At 44.1% G+C, this 24,788-nt stretch overlaps 1 long non-coding RNA gene across 1 annotated transcript; it reads left to right on the plus strand.

The window, feature by feature from the left end:
• Positions 1 to 18,742: 18,742 nt before the first annotated feature.
• Positions 18,743 to 21,741, plus strand: LOC109741405 (uncharacterized). The gene is made up of 3 exons (XR_002227595.4): positions 18,743 to 19,252; positions 20,982 to 21,257; positions 21,399 to 21,741. It is a non-coding gene; the product is annotated as an uncharacterized lncRNA (long non-coding RNA).
• Positions 21,742 to 24,788: the final 3,047 nt, after the last annotated feature.

Consider the following 24,788-nt stretch of genomic DNA (forward strand, 5'->3'; position numbering starts at 1 on the left):
ACCTATATCTACCATCCATATTGCACTTGTATCACCATCTCTTCGCCGAACTAGTGCACCTATACAATTTACCATTGTATTGGGTGTGTTGGGGACACAAGAGACTCTTTGCTATTTGGTTGCAGGGTTGTTTGAGAGAGACCATCTTCATCCTACGCCTCCCACGGATTGATAAACCTTAGGTCATCCACTTGAGGGAAATTTGCTACTGTCCTACAAACCTCTGCACTTGGAGGCCCAACAACGTCTACAAGAAGAAGGTTGCGTAGTAGACATCACTCAACCATCGAGGTCGGCGGCGGCGTGATTCGAGCACATCCATCGCGGTCGATGGCGGGATTGTGGAGGTCGAACTTCAGGCGGCAACCGCACTAAGCTTTGCACCTCGACCCTGCTGTCTCAGGGTGCCGCCGCATGGTGCTTCTCTGTCTGCTGGGTGGAGGTCGCCGCGCGGCTAATTAATTAAGGTATTCTTTTCGTGAGTGGCTTAATTAAGGTATTCAATTACTAAGGGTAGTGTTGTACTAGTACTCTACATGTAAATTGACTGGCCATTAATTTTTGTCATTGCACGTCCAGATAACAATATGGAGCGCCCTCAGTAATTATGAAAATAAAACCTTGTGATTTATGGACGCATCTTTGGGCAACAGTTAATCCGTGTATTAATGTTGTTGTTTTGATTTTAATTACCATTCGTGTGGTGCAGATGGAACAATCTCGATGGATGAATAATCGGAAAACCACAGAATTTATCGGTGGTGTGACAGAGTTCATGGATTTGGCTGAAATTATAAATAGGAGAATTGGTGATGCGGATTACATCCTGTGTCCATGTGCTGATTGTGCCAATACAGAGTCACATGTAGTTGGAGATGTCTAGTGGCACTTAGTCTCTCAGGGATTCATGGATGGATATACGCGTTGGACCAGACACGGTGAAGAGGAGGTCATGGATGGAGATACCTAGGGCTGTGAGATGCCAAACCCCGATCAGTGTCACATGAATGTTGAATCTAACATCGAGGTAGAGGCGTCAAGCTACCAATGGAACACCGAAAAGACGAAATGCCCACTAAAAAACCAAGACGTCGACGCAGATGACAACGATCTTGATATGCCAGATTTTGTTGCTATGATATGATTAGGTACAAGGATCTGCCAACCATTGATGCAGACTCCAAGAAAGAATTATATACAAGCTGCAAAAAGAAATATTCCAGGTTGAGTGCCACCCTGACGCTTCTCAGATTTAAAGCAGCAAAAGGTCTATCAAACAAGGGCTTCACAGGGATGTTAGGTCTTTTCAAAGAAATTCTTCCAGATGATAATTTGCTCCCCAGAAGCACGAATGAAGTGAAGAAAATTGTTTGCCCATTGGAAATTGAAGTACAAAAGACACACGCTTGTGTGAATGCTTGTATATTGTACCGTGGTGAGTACAAAGATTTGCGTGCATGTCCCACATGCAAGCATGCACAATACAAGTGCAGGAGAGCAAAGGAGAAGTACAAATTGGACGACGAGATCAAGACAGGAATCCCGTTCAAGGTTGTTTGGTACTTGCCTTTAATTCCAAGGTTGAGGCATTTGTTTGCAAACCCTGGAGAGGCAAAGAGGTTGCGGTGGCATCACGATGAGCGAATTGCGGACAGGTTTATGAGGCACCCGAAAGATGGGGCTCAGTGGGAATTAATCAACAACAAGTTTGAAGACTTTGCTAAGGATCCTAGAAGTATAACGCTCAGGGAGTGCAATGACAGGATGAATACTTTTGGCGATATGAGCACCAATCACAGCACATGGCCGGTGCTTCTGTGCATATATAACCTAGCTCCTTGGTTGTGTATGAAGAAAAAATGCATTATGATGTCAATGATTATCCAAGGACCGAAGCTACCTGGAAATGACATCAACATTTACTTTCAGCTACTGGTAGAAGAACTGCTGATAGTGTGGATAGATGCGCCTGCTGTAAAATTTTATGATACTTACAGAAAGGAGATTTTCGATCTACATGCGATGCTGGTGCACAACATTCAAGATATGCCGGCATTAAGAAACACACCGGGGCAGAAAAGAAAGGGAGATGTAGGGTGTGTCACATGCATGGATAGGACAGCTAGCAGAAGCCCAAGTCACACAAAACCGTGTGTTTGTGTCATCGTAGGTTCTTACGAAAAAATTGCCCATACCGAAAGATGAAAGATGAAAGATGAATTTGATGGTACGACAGAGGTAGGTCTGGGCCCCAGACCCTATGATGGGGAGGTGGTCCACAGCATGGCTAAACTAATTAATGTTGTGCTTGGCAAGAACCACCCTTTGACGGTGAATCAAACACCCAAGGGTCAAGTGTTTAGGAAGAAATCGCTGTTCTGGAAATTACCTTACTGGGAGATTGTACGTGTACGTCACTGCATCGATGTCATGCACGTAGAGAAGAAAGTATGTGAAAGCATCCTTGGTACTATGCTCAAGATTAAAGGTAAAATAAAGGATAGTGATGGTTCACAGCTCGATATGCTTGCTGATCAATCACAATGCAAGAGTGAAGCAGAAAATGATGACAAATTCATCAAAGCTCGCCAGAGTTACAATTTTAGTACAAAAGAAGCAACATAGTTCTTCACCTATTTGTTGCCAGTTAAGACACCCTCTTCCTACTCCGCAAACATGAGAAGTCTCGTGGATGTGAGCTCAGGTAAAATGAAGTTGGGACACATGAAGTCACATGATTGTCACGTAATATTGAGACAAATCCTCCCGGTGGACATCAGGAATCTGACGGACAAAGATATAAGAAACACACTCATTGAGCTCTGTGATTTCTTCAACCAACTATGGTAGGAAGTTGTAGATCCTGAAAAGTTGGATCATATGCAAGAGGATATTCCAAGAATATTGTCCAACCTAGAGATGTTTTTCCCACAATCATTCTTTGATGTCATTGTCCATCTCACTATGCACCTTGTCAACGAGATAAAGTATTGTGGTCCTGTGTTTCTTCGTAACATATATCCCTTCGAGCGGTTCATTGGAATATTGAAGCGCTTTTGTCGGAACCGAAACCATCCAGAGGCAAGCATCCTACAAGGTTATACCCCGGAGGAGGTGGTTGAGTTTTCCACAGAAGACATGAAACAAAGACCTATAGGTTTTCCCCTCTTTCGCCACAAGGGAGGGCTGAAAGGTAAGCCGCTCCTTGCTGGCACGCAAATGGCTGCACCCGGAGAATTGGCAGAGAAAGCCCATTTGACGGTATTGCTTAACAGCCTAGTTCTCAGGGCTTATGCCGAAGAGCACTTGGCGGAGATACGCCAAAGCTTCTTACCAATGGTGCCTTCATCAGATGTGGAGATGAAGGAGCACACTAAGAACTACGCCAAATGGCTGAAGAATCGTTTGGCACAAGGATCCATCGATGACATTGCTACGTGGTTGCCCCAAAAGCCATCACCTATGATGTTGACGTACCAATCATATGACATAAAAGGATACACGTTCTACACTTGGGAACGTGATCAGAAGACCTCATATCAGAACATCGCTGTTCGAATAGAATGCATGACTGTAGATGAAGTTGATAAAAGGGTATACTATGGAACCATCAAAGAGATTTGGGAGCTTGACTATGTAAAAGTTAAGGTGGCATTATTTAGGTGCGCATGGATCCCTCTTAGTCATGTAAGGGTTGATGATTATAGGATGACCTGTGTTAACAGGACAACGATGGCATATCACGCGGACCCGTTCATTCTTGCCAGCGATGCTACCCAGGTTTTCTTTGCGGGAGACCCCTTGCATAAGAACTGCCATGTAGTGATGCATGGGAAGAGGAGGGTACTGGGTGTCAAGGATGTTGCTGGTGAGGACGAGTACGGTGAATTTGCTGAGTTGTCGGCCAAGGGATCACGCACCTGTGCAACAGAGCAGCATAAAATCATCAGAAAACCCAAGTTCATTTGGGGCGAACGTAATGATCCCAGTTCCCCCATGTACATGGGAATTAAGCCGTAAAACTAGTCTTTATGCCTACCCTGTAACTTAATTCGTTCAATTTAGAACGGTCGCGTGTACTGAATTTGTGAGTTATGCCTGGTTTTCTGTTGATGTAAGAACTATTAATATGTTGACCTTGATATGCTATCAGCTCAGGCAATGAATATGAACTGTTTTTTGTTGTTATTATTATTATATCATAGAGGTAGCACACTCAATTGATCTCACTACAGTATGTGTGAACAAAAACATGCAATCTGGTTCGTGAATAGCACATGGTTCTTTGATGAAAGCCGTGTGCTGACCAAACCCCGCCCATGATCTGAGTCGTGCTTTCTGATTGGCTAGAACCAAACCCCACGGATCGTACGTCTGCACCGTGGGATGCTCCCAGATCGAGCGGCGATCCTCATCCCTTTCGACAACACATGCAGTTCCGGTTGTAATTTTATTTTTATGCACAAAATGCACGTTAAACTAAAAAAATGTCTTAAATATAGCTAACGATACCTGAAATACGCCAGAAAATGAAACCCGTGGTATAATGGTGATTGCGTACCGTGGAAATTTTTATGAGGCCAAACGATGAAGTCACTGGCCACTGGAGTTTGAATTGACACGTCTCCTTTTGGAAACCATGATCCTTCATGTGAGATGCTCCGGTTTGGAAGGAGTGATCATCAAAACTTGTGCCAAACTTTACCAATTTTTTTCCACGGGGTCGTGAGAGCATGCCACGGGCACACATCGATTTTGATGATGTTCGGACTCCATCTAAATTTCCTGTGATTAAAATACCAACTAGGCCTACGCTAGTGGCCACACCTCGTGACCAAAATGTTTGAAACTTCTCCCCGCTTCTCAAACAAACGAATGAGAACTCGCAAAGCGATGCACAAATGATTTGTATTGATAGGCTGATCGTAATGGGAGTATCATAGCTAGTATCATGCATGCCAACTAGGCAATTTTGGTGAGCTATCATAGAATTAAATGAAGAAAGAGAGGGTTAAGTATCATATCATGATGTCGTATCATAATAAATGCTATGCAACTATGTGTCATGCATGAAAATAAATAAAATACTACATGGTACTATGCGCTCATTACAGAGGTAGTATCATATACTAGTATCATATGCATGATACTAGTATATGATACTCCCCATTAGGCTGCTTCCAATGCATTGGTGCTTACATGAGGTGCTAAGCATATTAAATACTTTAGCAACTAAAGACCCCAATGCATAGGTGCTTAACTTGTTGGTGCTAAGTATCCTTCATTTAATGATTTTGCAACTAAAGTTCTTCATGCATTGGTGGGATTCTTCCAATTAAGTGTTTTGCCTAGGTCTCGCGCTTGGCATTGTTTCTTCCTGGGGTCACCACACTCATCTCTCTCCTCTTAATTACCTTTCCACATTAGAATTTTTGCCTACATGAGCCATAGAACATGTACAAGGTGGAGCATTGGGAGGGGCCTTACAACCAGCCTTATCATATACTAGTATCATGCATATGATACTCCCTCCATTCCCTTATATACGGCCACAAACTCAAATTACAGGTACCAAGGTAAAATTTAATGACTTCTTTGCAAGCCAACTTTTCTTTTCGTTAACCGGGAACATTAATATGCCCGCAGGCATACGAGGAAGAAATGAGAAGGAAGTAGCACAGTGTCATTATGACCACATGCATACAAGTATTAAACAAGTTGGTAGTATGAGGAAACATCATTAATTTTTGCCTCGATTAATGTTAGTGGCCTTGTATAGATGCAAAATGTATTTTTCGTAATGGCCTTGTATAAGGGAATGTAGGGAGTACTATAGTATATGATACTACCTCCTGAATGCGTGCATAGTATCATAAGTTAGTATCTTAGGTTGCCTTATTAATTGCCATGCATGACACAAAGTAGTACACCATTTAATATGATACGGGTATCATGATATGATACCACACCCTCTCTTTCCTCATTTAACTGTGTGCCACTACATCATCCAAAAAGTCTAGTAGTTGGCATGCATGATACCGCTTATGATACTCCCATTACGACCAGCCTTAGGGTGGCCATAGTGGAGCCGGGTATCATGCTGGTAGCATGCACTCGGGAATAGCAAATATGATGATGTGGCAAAGAAGTAACATAGGTAGATACCGTAACGTAATAAATATGCTATACTACTTTGTGTCATGCGTGGCCATAAATACGGTCATCTATGATACTATGCACTATGAAGGTACGTATGTAGTATCATATATACACTAGTATCATATGCATGATAATATAGTTATATGATACTCCCCACTATAAGGCTGGTCATAGTGGTGGTATCATAGCCGATATCATGCACTCGGAAATAGCAAGTATGCTGATGTGGCAAATAATTAAATAAGATAGAGAGGGTTAGAGTAACATATAGGTGGATACTGTATCATGTTAAATGTGATGCTAATTTGTGTCATGCATGGCAATAAATATATATATGATCATCTATGATACTACTCTATTATACTATGCACTATAATTAAAGGTAGTATCATACACTAGTATCACATATATATATATATGCATGATACTAGTATATGACACTCTCCACTATGAGTAGCCTAAGTATAGCCTAACTAAAACACCCACATATAATTGTAGTAGTTTTTTTTACTTTATATGCAATAAAATGCAAGGTAAGTGCAAAGAATGACTTAAACATTGCAGACGAGACCTGAAAATGGGCCGGAAAATCAAACCAAGAGTATATTCGCGATTGTTTACCATGATTTTTTTTCCGAGGCGGAACGATGTAGTAACTGACGATTTGGAGTCCGAAGTGCCGCGTCTCCTTTTGGAAACTACGACCCTTCTTGTGAGATGCTCCGGTATGGAAGGTGCGAGCACCATAACTTGTGCCAAACTTTACCAAAAAAATTCCATGCGATCGTGAGAGCACACCACAGTGACACAATGATTTTAGTTATTTTCCGGACTCTATATGCATTTCCTGAAATTAAAATACCAACAAGGCCTACGCCTCTGGCCGCACCCTGCGGCCGAACTGTTTGAAGTTTTTCCCCGTTTCTCGGAAATTAATGAAAACTCGCAAAGCGACACACAACGATGAACTCATGTTTTCATTCAAACAAAAATATGATGTTAGTTAATGTAAATGTTTTCATATAGTACACAGTTCACTCACGAAAGACGTGTGTCCACTAAACCGTGGCCAATGCCCCCCCCCCCGCCCCCTGCCACACGGGTGATCTGGGTCGTGCGTTCTGATTGGCCAGAACACAAACCCCATGGATCGTACGTCTGCACCATTGGATGCTCCTTTGATCGAACGGCGATCCTCATCCCTTTCGACAGCACATGCAGTTCCGGTTCATGTAATTTTTTTCAAATAGCACACGGTTCACTCATGAAAGTCATGTGCCTACCAAACCGTGGCCGATGCCCCCCCCCCTTGCTGCACGCGTGATCTGAGTCGAGCGTTCTGATTGGCCAAAACCCCAACCCCACAGATCGTACGTCTGCAGCGTTGGATGCTCCCAGATCGAACGGCAATCCTCATCCCTTTTGACAGGAAATGCAGTCCGGCTAGGATTTGATTTATTTGCCAAAATGCACGGCAAATGCCAAAAAATGTCTTAAATATAGCACACAAGACCTGAAATGCGCTAGCAAATCAAACCTGTGGTATAATGGGGATTGCTTAACGTGGGAATAATTTAGAGGCGAAACGATGAACTCACATCTTCATTTCAAACGAAAATTTTCTCTTTGTGCACACGAGCACTTAGAGGCAACCGTTTGCATAGGCCTTTCCACACGGCGACCAAGGATATTTTTCACCCTTTTCACCTAGGCCGCCAACACCCCCCCCCCACCGCCCACCCACGTTTCACTCAACTAGTCCACCCAATCTCCATCGCCAGCTCCCCCTCCCCCAGATCCACAGCAGGACCCTCTCCGGCGTCGGCGTGCTCACCTCGGCCGTGTGCCCGCTCTTCGGCGTCAGGCCTACCTCCACTGCCGTTCCTAACACGCGGCTGCCCGCACTTCGTCGTCTTCGTTTGCTCGCCAGCCACCCTCGAGCATATCAATCCTGTAACCCTCGCCTCTCCTGTGTTCCGACCGGGTTTGCATTGAGAAGCCTGTTAGTTACTGCTCTCCATCACGGTGAGGCATATTTCCTCGCAATCCCTCCTCCTATTTCGTTCCGTATGTTCCCAAATTGGCTATATTTGTTCATCATCTACCTTCCTAACTAGTACATATAAGCTATATTTGTTCACAGATCGCGGGCGCCCGAGTCACACAAACTTAACAAATTAGCCGTACATTTTCTAAATTATTGCATGAAATGTTTAAACAGCTTCATACCAAGTTGTTAGTTTTATGCTTATCCCCCTTTCCTAAGTTTCACATGTGTTCTCTGTAGATGCCGAGTAGCAGCGACAACACTCATGCTTCAGGCGATGTATCTTCATTTAATTTCGACAACCCTAGGTCTTCAGCAGATTGTGCGGGATCAAGTAATCTTGAACGGGATAGAGCTGCGGCAATTACCCTTCTGGCCAGGAAACGTAGGAATGCTCCAAGGAAGCCCACACACCAGCCTAAAGGTGTATATGAAGTAACCGAGATTGATTTAAAGTCTTGGGCTCCAACCAAACCAGATAAAGCACGCACGAGGTTTAGGAGTGTGTGTGGATTTGTTGGCAGGGCAAGGCTCAACATTAATCTGCCGGGGTTTTGGAAGGCTGGCACAGAAACACGGCAAAGGATAGTCCGGGAGATCATGGACCACTTCAACGTTCCAGAGCAGTGGAGAATGCGGGTGGAACATGCTGCACTGAAGAAGGCTAGGGATGCTTGGAGAAACTGGAAGCACGTGTTGTACAAGAAGTACTTGAGTGAAGGCAAGGACCCAATCCCCGCATACCCCCAAATTACAAAGGCAGACTGGGCAGAATTCAAAAGGGTCAGGGCAACTACAGAGTTTGCTAAGAAGAGTGCCAAGCAATCCGAACTTCAGAAGAAGAACATACACCCCCACCCTATGGGTGTGGCGGGATACTATGGCATGAAACCGATATGGGACCAGGAGGACAAAGAAGCAGTAGCGGCGGGTAGGCAACCGACCTTTAGTGAAATCAGGGGCGAATGCGCCAGAGACTACTTGCGAGCACGTGCAAAGAGGCGTGATGACGAAACTTATTACTTTGAAAACTCACATGACGAAAAACTGTATCAAGTGATGTTAGAGGCTTCCAAGATCCCTGGAAGGTTCTTCAGGAACTCAGGGCCATGTGACGTTCTGTCCGATGCTCTGGAAACAAGAGAGCCCCCTGGCCGTGCAAGGGGTATAGGTGTTAATGTCGCGCACAAAAGGGCTTTCACACTCAGCAAAGAAGAGAGGCTCATGATGAAAAAACAGAGGAGTGAAATGAAGCAGAATGAATTGTATGAAAGGTTGAGGAAGGACATGTATCTGGCTGTTCGAAAGGATATTGAGGAGTCAATGATGATGCAGAAGACTCTAACACTGACAGATAGCCAACAGATGGGAGGGGAGGCAGGCATGGAGGATGCTTCTTATTGCACGACAACACCACACAAGAGTAGATGTGCATCATCTGACCCCAGCGACACTGAGACTGCAGCTGCTCATGATGATGCTATATCTGATCTATCTGGAATGAAAGGCAGACTGAAGGGCGTGCTTACACATTATGAAGGTGCTTTAAAATGTGCAACAGCCTGGGTTTGCCCACCCTTCTTGGAAGAGGGCCTCTTGTTGGACAATGTGCCATTGAAGCCAGGCTGTGTGAAGTGCTACGTGACTGAAGTAAAGCCTGGATTCAATGAATTTGGCCTGGAGAATGTCCTAGGAGACTTTGATGAGCAAAGGACCTTGAGAGAAACATTGTTACATCACATCCAGTGGCCACGAAAGGAAATAAAGTTCATCGATGAGATCCCTGAACCCCCGCCAAGAGCAACCAATGTCGCCCCTCAACCGGTGGTGCTCTCCTTGCCACAGCAGCTCTGCGTGCTTCCCCCAAAGAACCTAATACTCGTAACCTGACGGCTGATGCATCAACCTGTGATCAGCCGGCCCAACTTTGTGCCGTACAGGCCATGTCATCCTCCGCCCCAGAGCAGCCAGTGGCAAGGCCTACAATTGTTGAAGAGGCACCAACAGCTCAGATGCCGGCCAATGAAACAGCGGGGGGAGACCCAGCTGCAGCACATGCTCAGCAGACCAACCAGGTGGAACAGACTGCTAAGCAGTCTGATGCTTCGGAACCGCCTGCTAAGCAGTCTATAGCTCCAGAACCGACTGCTCATCAGTCCATCGGTCCGTAGTCGCGTGATCAGCATACCATTGCGTCAGCACTTCCTGCTCAGCAAACCAACGCGTTGGCACGACCTCCTCAGCACACCGACAAGTTGGCACCACCTGCGCAGAAACCCGACATAGCTTCAACGCATGGTCAGCAGTCCGATGCCTCTACTCCTATAGCCCGGCAGTCCGTCACAACAGCACCGCCAGCTCAACGGTCCCGCATAGATAAACCGTCTGCTAAGCAGTCCGTCGAAGCTTCACCGTCTGCTCGGAAGTCTACCTTGCAGCCAACTAGACATTCTGCCAGAAATGCTTCAAGTACCAAGAAGGAAGCGGCCAAAAAGGCTGCACCCGAGAGGAAGCACGGCGGGAGAGCAATGAGGGAAGAGAATGATTGGCTCTTACTTAAAGCACTCATCGCCCAGAACGAAGTTAACAATAGGTTGTTCGTATCGGGGAGTAATATTATTTCTGACGGCAAGGATGATGAAGAAGTAGAGTTGTAGCTTGCTAAAAGTAAAGCAACCATACTTGAAGCACACAATAACGTCCATGGCCAGCCATTTCCTGTTGGCGAATACTTTGATGAGTGCAGCTCCAGTTGTCGCAAGTTACATGAATATTGCATGGATCTAATGTCAGCAGGTCACATGGTTTGCTAGTCCACTACAACAGAGATCATTTCCCACACAATGCTAGTTCCATCAATGTGAGTTTCGAGGACTTACATCTCTTCTTCAACTTCAACGAGCTCGATGCCACTCTTGTTAGATGCCTATTTTGTAAGTACTTAACAAACTCTGATCAACTTCTCCATACAAGGTTGTAAATGGTAAACAACTAACTGCATTTTATTCCTCTCAGGGGATTGAACGCGCAGAGAAGAAAAAGGGAGAGTGTGTATTTCATAGATCCTGCATTAGCAAATGGCACAAGATTAGATGGTAAGGACCTACGGGACTGGGCCATTAACACGGTTGTCTATCTCTTCGAAAACACGTCCCATGCAGAATCAATTCTCTGGCCATATCATGAACGGTAAGTCGAGTAAAGAACCATGCATACACTGATTGTCTTTCAGATTTCTACATAATTTGTAAGTTCATGGCTTTCTTAATATGTAGCGATCACTGGATATTGGGTTTCATTGTTCCAAATAAGAACACAGCTTACTACATGGATTCTCTCAGAGAGTCAACAAACTCTCAGGATCTGACACATCTTCAGAAATTCATGGATAGGTATTGAATTCTATGATGTTGAAATTAATTTTCATTCATATCTGGTTCAATAATTGATGCTGTCAAAATTTATCTTCATTTGTAGTGTGCTCGCATTGTGGAAAGCTAAACTAGGGAACCTGTTCAAGAGGGAACTACCTCCGCAGCACGAGATCGTTTCTCCCGTAACACACCAAAATCCGTTATTTACGGAAAATTTATCCATAGTCTGCAAATACCTTTTCTTACGCTAGTCAAATGTTCAAGCTTCTAAAGAAACCTATTTCTATTTTTGTCCAAAGAAAAAATAATACATCTAACACCGGTTAGGTTGTTCCTAACGGGACAAATACATGACTAATTCTGTACAAAAAATTTCAGTGTCCTCAGCAACAAGCAGGGACCAACCTTTGTGGATACTATGTTTGCAGACACATGATCTCCATCTGCAAATCTGCTGATAGTTGTGACAGTCCTCACGAATTAGTACCAGTAAGTCTATCTTAATTATTATCTTCTACTCCACTCATATGGCACATTCCAATTTTATCAATACTATAGCTCATATTAGAACCGAGGACCCCTGAACCGCTCCCCGCTGGTGAATTGCTGATGGTTCGTAGATTTATTAGCGACTTCTTCCTGAATCACTACATCAACCGCACCGGTGACAATGAAGATTTTAGCATGCGTTCTCTTGAAACATTGAGTAAGAGTTAGCCGCTAAACATATAAGCATGGATCCATTGTTTTCCATCTAATGAGGTCTTTGTATTTCGTACACTATGATTAATTATGTAATTCATATGTGTGTGGACAAATCTGTGACGCCCCGAGACCGACGCTCCAGATGGCTTCCTTTTATTTTAGTTGTTGTCGTGTGTTTATTATGTCGGTTGCATTAGCATAATTGTTTTGCATGTTTCATTCCTATATGTTTATGCCATGATCATGTTGAGTGCCTTGTCATGTCTTTGCTTCTTGCACCATGCTCATTTTGCTTGTTACGCCATGTGTTTGCATTGTGCCTCTTGCCATTATATTGCATTGTGCCATCCTATGTTGTTGCCAAAATCATCTCATATGCATTGTGGTATTCATCTTGTTGTACTTGCTCTATGTTTGACAATGTTGCTGGCCCTATGCATATGCCCCATGCATCATCACCTCCTTCCATCTTCTTTCTTTCATTTTGACAAGTGACCTTTTCCCTTTCTCCATAAATGTTCATTATTTCCCTATTAATCTTAAACCATGCCTACACCCTCTCTACCAAATTTCAGTTATTTTGGACCTGTTTTGGTTGGGTTTCAAAATGCATCAAGTTTGAATTCAATTCAAACTTGGTTTATTTTTCTACCTCTAAAAGTGTCCAATCCAATTTTATAAACTGCTGCATAATCCCAGTAGTCTAAGGGTATTTTTCTTTTAGCCTAACTATCCTCGAAACTCCCTGGACTTGTCCTTTTCTAAACCTGGAGATTTAATTTTTTAGAAGAAAAAAGAAAGGGAAAAGGCTCTCCCAGCCGCATCACACTTGGTCCTCCTCCTCCGTCGAGCCTAGCCGGGCCGAACCAGCAGCCCACCAGCGCCTGCCCTGGTAATTATTCCAGCATTGCAGTTTTTGCACCCCCTGGGCCTGCCTGGCAGCCTCACCCCCTCCCCTTTCTTCCTCCTCCACGCACATACCCTCTCACAGTAAAACTTTGGACGAGAGCACATGGCCATCGTGGCCGCACGCCCGCACCATCCACTCCTTCCAGCCCTCTATAAGACCACCCCGCTCCCTCTCCTGGGTTTCCCTCTTCCACCCTTGCCACCGCCAGCCTCTCCCTTCCCCTGCTTCTTCTTCTTCCTCAGAACAGAGCATCGAGAGGAGAGAAAGAAACCGTCGACGTCCGTCGTCGTCCCTGCGGCTGGCATGCCTCAAGTTCCTCTCCGGCATGTTCTCCGTCGCCCTGTCGACTTCCTCTACCGTCGCGCCCATAGATGGATGGTATCCTCCGCACTGAGACCCCGTTCCTGCGGCGATCCAAGGCCGGAGACGCCAAGTTCCTCGACGTCCTCTTCCTTTCCTTCGACTCCTACATGGACTGGGCACCGTCTCCTCCGATCAGCGCCTCTGCCGTCACCTCTGCTTCCCCGACAAGTCCATCTTGACCAGCAAGCCCACGGTGACGCCCTGCTCCTCCTCCTCATGCCTTTCTCCTTGTCGTACGCTTCCCTAGGTGCCGATCTCCGTGAGCACAACTCCGGTCACCATGGCCACACACGCGAGCACCCACACTCCTCGCTGCACACACGCGCACACTGCCGTGCCTGCCCAGCCACGGCGCAATTTGTCTCTGTTGGTTGTTCTTCAGGTTGGTTCAGTTAAGCTCGACTAGATGGATGATCTAGCGCCGAACCCACCATAGTACGCGCATGAGTCCCGCACATCTCTATTCCACCCGGCAACCATGGCTGTAGCCATGGCCAAGCCAGGCTCGGCCTCGCACAAGCTCCTGTACACGCGCACGCCCACGCTCGCAGCACACGCCCATCTCTCGCTCGCGAGCCCTGCTTCACCCACCGTTGTAGCTCCTGCCTCGCCTGATTTCGCACCACAGCCGAGACGAGTTCCAGGTCGAAGCTCGAGCTCTGGCGTCCTTCCTCCGCTCCCTGCATGAACACGCGGACCCTCACCTATTTCCGCACCCACGCCGGTCTCTCTGCTGCTGCAGAAGCGGCTGCCTTTGGTCGCCGCCGTCGTCATCTGTTGCCGTTGTGCAGCTATGGACAAACTCGATCTGTTGGAAGATAGCTCAAAAGTGCCAGGGAGCTCTTTGTAAAACCAACACACGGCTAGCTGGCTTGTCAGCGCGCATGATCACGACCGAGAGGTCCTAGGATCAAATCCCAGGAGGGAGCCTCAATTCCTTTCACTTCTGGGCTTTGCACAGTGAGCTGCTTTCGGCCCTTATCTATTTTTTTCCTGTTGCTGCGATTTAGTATTTCTTCTAGTGCATGCATATTAACAAGTGCCATCATTTTCCATTCTAATAACTAAATATCCATGCATCCAAATGAAACATGTCATATATGCATCTTGCTCAGATTTTCATGTTCTTTAACAGTATGCAACTTTCATCCATGTTGAAATTGCTTAAACTTGTTGTTTGCATTGTTTGTACAACTGACATGCTAAAATGGTTTAATTCATAACTAATTAACCATAGCTCGTAATTAAATAAACTTTATATGTAAATGGGGTAGAAAAATGCATAGATTAACTTGGTGCACTTTATTTTGCTGTTTAACAACATTGAAATTATGTATAGGACAGAACAGTAGCAAATTCGAAAATTACATATGGGGTTTTTCGGAATTGTTATTTGTTGTTTCCGGCCTCATTTAAACTTGCTTTGATGTGTGGTTCTTTCATACATCATCTCTTACCATGAGTAACAACATTTAATCTTGTCATGCATCATACTTGGTTGTGCACCATGCCATGTTCATGTGTTGTTTGTTTACCATGTTGTTTGCTTCTTTCTGGTTGTGCTTCTTCTCGATAGTTCCTATTTTGTTGCGATCGTGAGGATTCGTTCGACTACGCTTGGTTCATCTACGCCATTCATCTTCTTCATGGACTCGTTCTTCTTCCTAACGGGATTTTAGGAAAGATGACCGTCACCTTGGATCTCACTACTATCTTTGCTTTGCTAGTTGTCTCGATGCTATCGCTATGTCGCGCTACCTACCACTTGTTTATCAAGCCTCCCAAATTGCCATGATAGCCTCTAAGATTTTCCACCATCCTAGCAAACCATTGTTTGGCTATGTTACCGCTTTGCTCAGCCTTCTTATAGCGTTACTAGTTGCAGGTGCAGTTGCAGTTTGTTCCATGTTGGAACATGGATATCATGGGATATCACAATAGGCAACATATCATGTGAATCCGCTCTGTTCGTGTATCCCTGCATCCCTCTGTTCTCAGCCCCGCGATCTAAATCCTTTGCTTTGGGTTAATTTCTAGTAATTTTGCATTTAAACGCCCGCCTGTAACCCATACCAATAGTTTTACTTTGCAAAAACAACCCTGGACGCAGGACTACATCGTGCGTCGTAATAGACAACACTAGGTATTTCTCTCTCCCGCGGCGGCTGTGGAACCCTAGGCCGAACGCCTGCGACCTTGTGCTCTTCAGCAGCGACGGCGTCCATCGGCACGCGCCAGCCCATGCAAGTACTGATATTCCCAGCTGACATGATCTTGGCGTTCATCAGCAGCCGTCGGCCCATGCATGAATGTACGTAATTGTTTTGATCTCTGTATCCTTCCTCTGCAGACTACAGGTCCACACTCTAAGGAGAGATCTTATACGCTAGATCAGCTAGTCGCTTGAATGAACAACCTCATCAGTAACAATCAGCAACACTACGACACCACTAGTTCCAGGTAAAATCCAGTCCTTCTGTATGTTAAAGCATGTGTCATTGCCATGTGTGAACTTGATCCTGTAGGTGTGCTTGCAGTCACATGGAGCCAACCAGTTACTTGCAAATGCATATGAATGAAGAAGAGTTTGGCACACCCAAAAAGAATGCAGCCATACCCCTAGCTGTAAGTTTGATTACTTTGTACTACCTTACAACTAATCCTTTATTGATCTATGTGTGAATGTGGCGGTCACAATTTATTCTTGATGTTGCAGTTTTTGTCTTTTACACCTGAATGTGATGAGAACTTGAAGCCTAAAGTAGGTATGGCATTTGAAGGACTCGAGGTAGTGGAGAAGTTCTACAAGGCATATGCACATAATGCGGGTTTTGGAGTTCGTATCGGACAACAGAAGAAGACTGAGAATAAGGTGGTCCGAACTAAGCGCTTTATGAGTAATAGGGAAGGATTCAAGTCGAAAGATAGTAAGGAGGTCGATGACCCCTCGAGGAAAAAGCGTAAGCAGGCCAACACACGATATGGTTGTGATGCACACATCTTTGTTAGACTTTCTGGGGAGAACAACCTACAAAAAATAAGTCATAACTATTGATTCCTTATTGTTAAAAAATAATATGACTAACAAAAATAAATTCTTTGCAGGGAGAGTGTTTTTGATGAACAAGGGAATTTACTAGAAGAAAAACCCACTGATGCATTGGACGCGGCCACAAGAGAGAAGATTTCAACTATACGTAATAAGATGGAAGATATGATTCAGAAGGCGAAGCACTCAGATGTAGGCATGGACTTCTTAACATCAAGTGTGTTGAACATTGAGGCCCCTCTAGACCAAATGGTTCCTGCAACTACCAAAAGCACAAGGCAAGAGGAATATGAGGCTTTTATTGGTTGCAATATTCCTACTGAAGTTCATATGCATCCACCCACTGATGTTCATATGGTGGGGAGATGCAAAAGAATAAAGAGCGGAAAGGAGACCAAGGAGGATAGTCGAAAAAAGAAGGACAAAGAAGTAAAGGCAAGGGTAGCACGCTTGTGCAAGACATGCAAGCAAATAGTATTTCATGATAGTCGCAATTGTCCAAGCAAAGGGAAAAGGAGCCTGATTGTGGAAGATATGCAACTAAATGGTGCTTGCTGATTCCAAATTTTGCGATGCAAAGAATGATTTTATATATGTTATGATTTAGCCTTTGATGTACAGGAGCCATGTAATGGACGGGGATTTTTTTTTGCGGGGTAATGGATGGGGATTTGCACTATGTTAAATCAAATTTGACTCGATTTATAAAAAAATTATGATTATCAAATTACTACATTATATGAACATCAGTCGGCCGATCATTGTCAAATTTTCATCATGTTAAATAAATTCTTTGCTTAGACCTGCATCATACCGGAGCAGAAAATACAGTTTGTCAATATACTTGTTATACATGATCAATCAAGAACTACAGTAAATGTTCAGGAAACTTTGGATATGGACTTGTTTTTATAGCCTTTTTTATCTTAAAACTGATTACGGCCATTCTAGGCCACTTCTAGTAATTCAGAAGATTTTCTGAATAAGTCACTGATTTTGTTCAACACATATGAGCTTAGTCACTGAACTTTGTGAATGTCCAGGATATTTTGGATAGTGACTTGCTGCTTATAGCTTAGATATCAAAACTAGACAAAGCCATCCCAACCCTCTTCTGCAACTCAAAATCTTTGCTGAACAATATATGGTTTGACCACATGACTGAGAAGATCACCGATTTTTTTTCAATACTTCAGTTCGTAACTGAACTAGTCATTGAATTCTGTGGCAACAACATACATGAGTTTTGAACAAGGAAAAAGCTCAATGAAGCCTCTGATCTGAACAAGCTTGGTAAGGCATATCACATATTGGTAAGGAATTTAGAAAAGATTAGAAACACATACAAGTAGCTCACACGATGCCATTCATTTAGGTGCAAATACTGATACAGTTTACTCATATGAGCATAGCACCGGTATATTTTGTACAGGCTACAGGTTACAGCTACAACTTCCTATGGACGAGAGGCTGTAGCTTCCTATGTAATAGGAATCATCGCCCGCGGGGGAGGCCATCCAGGGCGGCGTTGGCGCCTCATTGTTCCGCATCATCACCGCCGTAGAAGGTCGTCGGTTGTCATGGCTTCGCTGCCGAGACGGCCGGCCGGCCGGCCGGGTCTAAGTGACCGTCGAGCTGTTGTTGTTGCTACTTGATTGCCGCCGCTAGAGAAGTTCGAGGGAATCATCCGTGCGTTGCCGTGGTACCTGGCCTTCGGATTGAGATTCGATTTAGGGGCCGATGCGAGAGATCTGGCAAGGAAAGATTTGGATCAGGAGTCGCACGACGCACAACTTGGAGCTTTGGGTTGGGGATGATGGATCAGAGCATTAGGGGGCTTTCTGCGAACGAAAATATTTCTGAAGTTAGAAAGCGGGCGGGTGAGTGCAAAAATCCACTTCACTGCACCTGGGGCGAAGGATTTAGATCGTGGAGCTGAGAACAGAGGGATGGAGGGATACACGAACAGAGCGGATTCGCAGGATATGTTGCTTCTCATCGTCCGTCGTGGTTGTTTATCAAAGAAGCCCCTCCTTTTCTTGGTATTCAACCCGCAGTCCCTGTTTAAGTGGTCTGGGAAAATGGTTCATTGTTTCAAAAACAACCCTGTAGTTGGGTCTATTCAACCCGCGGTCCATATGCTTGGTTTACTAATCGGGTCAACGCGCTGGCTCGCGCGGCCGGGGGCGGCGCGCCTGCTTGATGCAAAACGGCGGCGGTGGCCGGATCCGTGCGCGGCAGGGGCTGGGAGGCGGATCCGGAGGCGGGAGGCGAGGCGTGGGTCGCCGGTGAAGACAAGGCCTGAGCACGGTTTCCGTGCGGATCCATGGCATCCGCGACTCTGGGAAGAAAGGAAACAGGGAGGTGAGGGAGGGAGAAAGGAGGCGCGGTGCGGAGACCTAGGCGGGAGCTCGCCGGGGCGTGGCGACAGTGGACGGGCGCGGGAGAGGCGCGGATTCGGCGCGACGGTGCAGAGTCCTTAAATATTCAGACTCGACGTATTTCCTTCTTCATCCTGCTGGTGTTGTTCGTCCAGACGAAGGAGAAGAGGAAGGCGGCAACGCTACCGGCCGGCTGGGTGACAGCAGCCAGGCCACGGGTGGTGCAGCCACTCCGGCGAGTATGAATGAGGAATTGACCACCAGGTAATCCATTAATCTCCCCTCTTTTCCTACTTCCCCTGGATCTCGTCCTCATTTGCCATGTTCTTCAGCTGCAGAAATCACTCATTCTCCATGTTATAGAGTCGATCTGAAGCCCAAAGTTTAGAGATCTTGTGCTCTGCATTACCTGATATTTCATCTGATTGAGGGTAGTGGATGAAGCATGATTTAGTCATTGAGTTGACTAAAATCAGCTGAGCAGAGAGAGGCGTTGATTGAGCTGCTGCTGGCCGCTGCTACTAGAGAGAGAGAGAGAGAGCAGAGATGGAGAGATAGGGTTCCAATGCTTACTGGTCTGGTTTTGGTGAGAAAAAAAAATGAGAAGTAGGAGAGGAACAGAGAGATAGAGAGAGCTACACATCACTGAACCCTTTGGATTCTAATGCAAGGTTTAATAATTTTGTGTGTTCTTACTGTCTGGTATAATATGAAGTTGTTCGGCTTATCATTGTGCCTTAAGTTTCCGACATCGCTTAGCTGTACACCGACGACTTTCGCCGATAATCCGTCTACTCATACTCGACCGATCGCCGAACTTTGTCTGACCTGCTACAGTGTCATCAATTTGCATCTGACATCAAAGACTAATTAATTTCATATGTTCTTTAGTATATGCTCTTTAAGCTCTGAACAAGTCAGTGCCTGAAATACCACATGCACTCATTACAAGATGATCTTTAGGAAAGACAATAATGACAAGTAGCGATCAAAGGAGATAAAGCTAGCTCAATTTTTATCTAGGAAGAACAGCTGCTGTCTGACAGAAAATATGAGAAAAGATAAACTAATATCATGGTGATGGCATTAATTGACTATTTTGGAAGGTGCAATCGAAGGTGATAAAGGTAGCTAATTTTGTATCTAGAAAGAACAGCTGTTGTGACAGAGAAACAAAAGCTAAATATACAACTATATACCTGTTCCCGTCTATCAATTTAATTGTCACGAGTATTTCTAATTCATTCATCTTACTTCTTCATAATACGTATATACTACTTTTGTTCAGGTATATACTACTTTTTATCACTTTTACTTCTTCTCACTGGATGCATGCATGCTTCTCAGCACAGGTTTCCCTAAATTCAGATTTTTGGTGTGTACTTTCTCCTCGTCAGTTAAGTATACGTACGACAAGGCAGAAAGAAACATATACTGTTGATCGATACTGAAATATCATATGGAAGATAGCCCTCTCTTCTATACCCCTTGTGAAAAATAGTATACTATCATTTCAAAAGAAAACACACCATATACTCATTTCTAATAATGAGTACACACTGATCATTATTGCCAGTATCATAGGTATATACTCTGAGAATAGTTTTATAAATGCCATTTGAAAAAAATAGTATGTATATACTCCTTGCAAATTCCTGTATATCATTTAAACATTTTTACGTAAGACTGACCGTCTAGATACAATAACTAATTAGTATTTTAATAACTTGAATTGCATGGCTTGATCGCTCTGCTTGGGTCTTCTCTTATGTATGAGTGCACCATGTGTGGGTTAACTTTTTTGGGTCTCCTAACTCTCTGGGATAATTGGCATCTCTATTTGTGCTAATTGGCAAGGTGCATGAATACTGATTTATCCAAGGTTTTTGCTAGAGAAGTTGCAACAGCTTTGATCAAATATTATTTTTTATTATTCCTTCTTGGTTTTAGACAATAAAGTCGAGAATCTAATATGTATGTCTACCTGTAATAGAGCAACACTTGGTGCAGCTAGCTGCAGCGAGGACCAACTTGACTTGATGGGATACAATCACCAAGAAAGAATCATACTCCTGTATGATCCAAGATATCGCACGAACAAGCTTGTGTGGATACAATCACCAAGAAAGAATCATACTCCTGTATGACCAACTTGACTTGATGGGGAGTACTTGAACTTACCATTATGCATTGCACGAACTACCAAGATATTGTATCTTCCTGTATGATCCATAACTCATAGACATGAGTAGCGATGGGATACTATTTGGTATGAACAACCTCATCATCTTGCAATTCTAACATGTGTTCATTTAACTTATTTTATCCACACAATAGCGATGCATCTTACGTATCTGTCTATTGTATTTGAATCCAAAATGCAATTAACTCCTTAATTTTCCTTCAACAGGATGAGCGATCTGGCATGTAAGCTTAGCTCGGTGGTTTAGATTATCACTGTTAGTCTTCTGGTCGTGGCAATTTTTTTAGACTTCTTGAGGTAGCTCAACCAATCTGGTGTAAAGCTATGAAGGCATTTTGCTTGGAAACAATACTGAAAGGATACCTTAACTTCATTTTGTCCCCTAGATTAGTATAAGTATATTAAGTCCCGTTTATTTAGATGTATAGCTCGCATGACAGTTTTGTTTAAACAAGTTTTTGGGGCATTTAGCAATTCTCACATATGTTGTTAGCCATGCACTTGCTTTTCAAGATATCATTTGCAATCTACTTCATGCATGCTCTTTTTATTTCATGTCGATAACACCGATCCTTCCCAAAATGTATGAACGAGATAGATAGATACATACTCCCTCCATTCCTAAATATTTGTCTTTTTAGACATTTCAAATGGCTACCACATACGGATGTATGTAGACATATTTTAGAGTGTAGATTCACTCATTCTGCTCCGTATGTAGTCACTTGTTGAAATATCTAGAAAGACAAATATTTAGGAACGGAGGGAGTAGATAGATAGATAGATACATACATACATACATAGATATAGAGATAGGCACAGATAGAGAGTATGTGAGTGATGGAGCATGATGTGGCCTTGAACCTTTGGACTAGAGGGGGCTGATTTTTTCCGTTGCAACGCACGGGCATTTTTTGCTAGTTTAATTAATGCACATATATACTTGGTAAAGGGTGGAAGGCTCGGCCTTTTGCCTGGTGTTTTGTTCCACTCTTGCCGCCCTAGTTTCCGTCATACCGATATAATGTTCCTTGATTTTGCGTCCCTAACACAGTGAGAGTTTATGGGCCCCTCTTGACAGTTCGCTTTGAACAAAACTCTTCCAGCAAGGCCCAACATTGGTTTTAACATTTGCCATAATAATATTCAACTAAATAATTAATTGGCATAGGGCGTCATGAACCCGAGGATTCTTTCTACATAAACAGGGGGCCCAGTGCTGATGGTGTTGGTCCCAAACGGGAAGCTTGCGGGGCCACCTCAGGGAAACTTGAGGGCTGGTTTTACTCGTAGCTTGTCTTATCCGGTTGTGGCCTGAGACGAGATACGCGCTGCTACTATCAGGGTGTCGGCACACCGTGAGGTCTTGCTGGACTTGTTTTACCATTGTCGAAATGTTTTGTGCACCGGGATTCCGAGTCTGATCGGAGGGTCTCGTGATAGAGGATTGTCTCCGCGGATCGCGACCTTGTCAGGGGCTAAGTTGGGACACCCTTGCAGGGTTTAAACTTTCAAGAGCCATGCTCGCGGTTATGTGGCAGATGAGAATTATATCCAATTGTAGTGGACTTGAAGTAAACTCAGTTAAAATACACCATCCGCGTGCGTAACCGTGACTGTCTCTTTTCGGGGAAGTTCGAGAGGAGAACACGATTGGGTTATGTTTGAACGTAAGTAGTTCAGGATCACTTATTGATCATTATTAGTTTGCACCCATTTGCGTAGATTCTCATCTTACTCTTTTACTCGTAAGTTAGCCACCATACATGCTTAGTCGCTTGCTGCAACCTCACCATTTATCCTTTCCCTACCCACTAAGCTTTGCTAGTCTTGATACCCATGGTAATGGGATTGCTGAGTCCTCGTGGCTCACAGATTACTACAACAACAGTTGCAGGTACAGATAATGCGATGATCATGACGTGAGAGCGATGTTTACTTGTTTTGGAGTTCTTCTGCTTCTCCTTCGTTCAGGGAATAGGTTCCTAGTCGGCAGCCTGGGCTAGGAGGGTGGATGTCGTTTGAGCTTTTGTTTGTGTTTCATCCGTAGTCGGATGTTGTTCTCATGTATGATGCTTGATGTATTCATGTGGCATTTGTATGCCTTTGTATCCCTAGCTATTATGTAATGGTACGATGTAATGATATCCACATTGCAAAAGCATTTCAGTATGCGGCTCTATCATTGGTGGGACCTTCAAGTTCTTCTTGGATAAGATCGCATATTGGGCGTGACAAGTTGGTATTAGAGCCTCGACCGACCATAGGAGCCACCTTGATTGATCGTAGTTGGCCGTTGTCGAGTATAGAAGAAAACATATTTCTGAGTCTAGTTATATCGAAGAGTAGGACTTCTTTTTACTCCTCAGCCCCTTTCGTCGCTCTAGTGAGAAATCTTGACGTAGGTATTTTGACTTACTCCTCTCCCCCTTCAATTTTTTTAAGATCTCGCAGGCTTCTTTTGATCGTTGTGTTCTCAATCCTCTTTTCATCCGGTGCACTTCTCTTCAAGTTGATTCGACCCTCTTTGTCTTTGCAACATCGGTCCTCAGTTCTTTCTCAACGATGTTGTTTTCCACTTCCCAAATTGTTTTCTTTTCCCACCCGCCCACCCTTTTCTTCTCGGAGCCGGAGTCCTTAATTGAGTATCCATCCTACTCGTGCGAAGCCTTTGCATTCTTTCCTCAATTATTTCAACCGGTGTTTTTCTCTTCAAGTTATTCGTCGGTTCCCCGTACCAAGTTGCCTTTGTTTTTTTCCCGCCCTCCCACCCCTTTTCTTCCCGGAGTTTGAGCCTCTATTCGAGCATCAATTTCATTCGTTGTTTCCAAATCCTACCGGTGGTTTGTTGAAGACCTTCCCAAGTTCGCGCTATATCTCTAATTAACCCTTTTCAACGAGAATAAGTGGTGTGCAAAATCCATTATTAGTCATCAATTTAAGTTGATTCTTATTCTTGTTTCATCCAAGTGACTAATTCCTTCTTCCGGACTTCATTCATGTTATCAATTTGCGGTTTCAAGTGCTTCCTCTTTTCTTTTCGGAGTTACAAGGTCTCTCAATTATCTCATCGCGAAGCTCTATCGAAATCATGGCAAGGCTTCATGTTGTTCTTTTCAAGTTCTCTTTGTTTATATCATCCTTTTATTACCGGAGTTTTCGTGGAGGCTCAACATGGTGGTTTGTCAAGGATTCCTTTCATTCTTCAATTGTTCTTCAAGACTTCTCTCGGAGTTAAGATCCGCTAAGCTATACTCTAAAATAAACATGGTGTTCAACACATGTTTTGTTTTGAGGAGTTCAAGCATTCTTCATCTTGCATTCCGAAGTGCAAGTCTTTCTATCTTATCTTGTGAGGTGGTGGTATATCATTCTTGATAATTTCTCTTCGTGTTTCATGATTCACAAAGTTGTCAGGATGAGATATTTTAAAACCATCATCCTCTCTTCGTTCACGAGGTCTTTTAGCCCAGCCAATCTCTTTGTTGGAGTTATCTTGGTAGAGTTTTCACCTGAAGCCTCCCCTAAGGAATGTTGCTTATTGTGGTGCCTCTCGAATTCTCGTATCCTTTTGGCGAAAGAAGTTTTCTTCTCTTT

Source organism: Aegilops tauschii, chromosome 6 (assembly GCF_002575655.3).
Source record: "Aegilops tauschii subsp. strangulata cultivar AL8/78 chromosome 6, Aet v6.0, whole genome shotgun sequence".
Classification (NCBI taxonomy): Eukaryota; Viridiplantae; Streptophyta; class Magnoliopsida; order Poales; family Poaceae; genus Aegilops; species Aegilops tauschii.